Genomic DNA, 3,582 nt, shown 5'->3' on the forward strand with positions numbered 1-3,582 from the left:
GACTTGTGGGCTTGGGCAGCATTGGGTTGGGATGTTTTCGTGATGCACCTTTTCTTTACATAAAACTCTCTCTTATACGTGAGTCGCCGTGGATTTGTTTCTCCAAAATACCTAGACTGATACAGTGGCCAAGCATGTTAACTTTGCATCACCAAGGAACATCTCTATAAGGATATCTAGTACGTAATGTCTGGAAGATCCAATTCCTGAACCAAACCTCAATTACGTGATTCCAATGGCAAAGCTTTCCCGTCATCGTTGTGTAGAAATCTTTGCTTCCCAATGCTCTTTTGCCTCCTTGATATTGTTAAGTGCTACTGAATCATTTACAACTCATAGAGACCCTATGTACAACAGAACAAAATACCACCAAGTCCTGTACCATCTTCATAATTGTTCTTATGTTTGAGCCCATTGTTGCAGCCACTGTGTCAATCCATCTCATTGAGATCCTTCCTCTTTCTACTGCCCCTCCACTTTGCCAAGCATGATGTCTTTCTCCAGGGACTTCTCTCCTGATAAAGTGTTCAAAGTCCATGAGATGAAATCTGGCCATCCTTGCTTCTAAGGAGCATTCCAAGGTAGATGTGTTGGTCCTTTTGGCAGTCCATAGTACTTTCAATATTCTTTGCCAACATCAGAGTTCAAATGCATTGATTCTTCTTAGGTCTTCCTTATCCAATGTCCAGATTTTACATGCATATTAGATGATCAAAAATACCATAGCTTGGGTGTGGCATACATTAGTCCTTAAAACAATGTCCTTGTCGTTCAACACTTTAAAGAGATCTGGTGCTGAAGACTTACCCAGCACAATGTGTCCTTTGATCTCTTGACTACTACTTTCATGAGCATTAGTTATGGATCCAACAAAGCAGGATGAAATCCTTGACAACTTCAGTGTTTTCTCTATTTATCATGATGTTACCTATTGGTCCAGTTGTAAGGATTTTTGTTTCCTTGACATTTAATTGCAATCTGTGCTGAAGGCTGCAATCTTTGATCATTATTAACAACTGCTTCAAGTTCCCCTTACTTTCAGCAAGCAAGGTTGTGTCATCTGCGTATTGCAGGTTGTTAATAATCCTTCCTCCAATCCTGATACTGCATTCTTCTTTATATAATCCAGATTCTCTCATTATCTGCTTAGCATAGAGATTTATTAAGTATGCTTAGAGGATACAACCATGACATATACTTTTCTTGATTTTAAACCAGGTAGCATCCCTTTGTTCTATTTGCACATTTACCTCTTGATCCATGTACAGGTTCCGCATGAACACATTCTGGAATTCTGTTTTTTTCTCAAGGCTAACTGTAGTTTCTTATGGTCCACATAGTTGAATGCCTTTTCATAGTCAATGGTACACAAGTAAACATCTTTCTGTTATTCTCTGCATTAAGCCAAGTTCTATCTGAATTTAGCAATGATCTCCCTTGTTCCATGTTCACTTCTGAATCCCGCCTGAATTTCTTGCAGTACCTTGTCATTGTACGTTTGCAATCGTTGTTGGATGATCTTCAGCATGTGATGTTAATCATTTTGCACATTGTTAGGTCACCTGTTTTTTAGAATTGGTACAAATATGGATTTCTTTCAATCATTTGGCCAAGTATCTGTCTCCCGAATTTCTTACATAGACAAGTGAATGCTTCCAGTGCTTCATCATCTTGTTGAAATATTTCATTTGGTCTTTCATCAATTCCCAGAGTCTTGTTTTTGGCTAATACTTTCTGTGAAGCTTGGATTTTTTTTCCTTTTGCCTCCTAAACACCTTAATTAAACAAGATTGTAGCCTGATTATAGTTGACCACTAAAATGTCTGATAGACACTTAGTTCATGGTTTATTGTGCTACAGATAACTCTGCTGTTTAGCAAGCTCATAAAGCACCCTCATGGACAGCTTCTCAAACCAGAGTTCTGCTTCTCAAACCAGAGAAGCTGCTGTTTTGGCAGCTTCTGTTCTTTATTACCCCCTGAATCAATTACCTGTACCTGCTTGTCCCCCAGTTCTTTTCCCACACTCAGTTTGGCAGTGCTTTCCTGTGGGACAAAGCCAGCCCCCCTGTTACTCCAAATTAATGAAGGGATTCATAAAACCCAGAGACAATTATTTACATAGTAGCATGATCATTACTTTAGAAGGTAAAATGTTTAAGAATAATACTTAGAGAATATTTTCAGGAAATGGATACTAATAAACTAATACGGAGTAGACATGAGCTTGTGGGTTTTTTATTTAGCGATGCATTTTTGGTTGAGAATTACTCTGTATTTGGGGGAAATTTTCTAGATGCAAGGGACAAAAAGCAAACGAGTAATAAAATATTTCTTCCATCGAGTCAAGTGGATGTGAGCAGAACTTAGACCCCCGTAGACCTCACCCCAACGTCATGCCTTTATTTCTTCTGAAAATGTGCTTTGTATTGCTTTCAGTAAAGTTGCTTTCTGGCCTTTGTCTATTTATTTGAAAAAGTGAGCTTGCCGTCCAAAACTTGGTTTAACGGCATGGAGTCAGTTGAAACACTCAAGCCCTATACTTTGCCCAAGCTGCAAACAATTTCCAAGGGAATAACAACAAAGAGTTATTAGTGTTTACAAGGCTAGCACACCAGAATTTGAAAGTCTGAGACCCTATGGATTCCACTGAAGAAAAGAACAATAAGCACTTCATTGAGAATTTCCTATTTTTGTAAAATTCTCAGTGCTCTAAATATGATTCTAATAATAGCCACATGAAGAGGTAGGTGATGTTATTTTCCCTACTTGATAGATAAGGAAACATATTTTAAAAAGGTAAAGAGACTTGTCCAAAGTCACACCAACGTTAAAACACAGAACAAAGATTTGAACTAGTGCCTACCACATACATTCTCAGTTCATACTTATTGTCTGTGGAATAACAAAGTTCTGATTAATCATTTTTTGTTGTATGCTTGTTTACTTGTGTATGCTTCTCACAATTTTTCCCAACATTAAAAAGTTGAAAGAATTTTACTTTGAACACTTCTACACCCATTATCTAGATTTTACTATTAGCATTTTACTACATTGCTTTATCTCATATCTATTTATCTGTGATTCTCTCCATCCATCCACCAGTTCCTATTAAATTCTGGTGCACTTAAAGTAAATTGAGGATATCAATACAGACCCTCATAAACATTTCAACATGCATATCATTTACTAAAACCCAATGTTTCTTTAGTTGTTTTTTTCCTTTGAAAGCACCATCTTGACCATATAGAGAAATGCACACTCCTAAGTATACCATTGGATGAGTTTTGACATATGCATGTATACCTCAATCCCCTATCAGTGTGACAGAACTAAAGAAGTTCTTGAAAAATGCAATTAAAAGATAATGCAAAATTTCCAATATGTTTTTGAAACTTCCTCATATATAGAACATTGCCTTCACCCCAGCAAGTGCCTTCTATGTGAGTCATTTTTTTCAATCATTGTATTAGGGGCTCATACAACTCTTATCACAATCCATACATACATCAATTGTGTAAACCACATTTGTACATTCATTGCCCTCATCATTCTCAAAAAATTTGCTCTCCACTTAAGCCCC

This window comes from Echinops telfairi, unplaced genomic scaffold (genome assembly GCF_000313985.2).
Source record: "Echinops telfairi isolate 266 unplaced genomic scaffold, ASM31398v2 ScPeMD7_19;HRSCAF=73, whole genome shotgun sequence".
Lineage (NCBI taxonomy): Eukaryota > Metazoa > Chordata > Mammalia > Afrosoricida > Tenrecidae > Echinops > Echinops telfairi.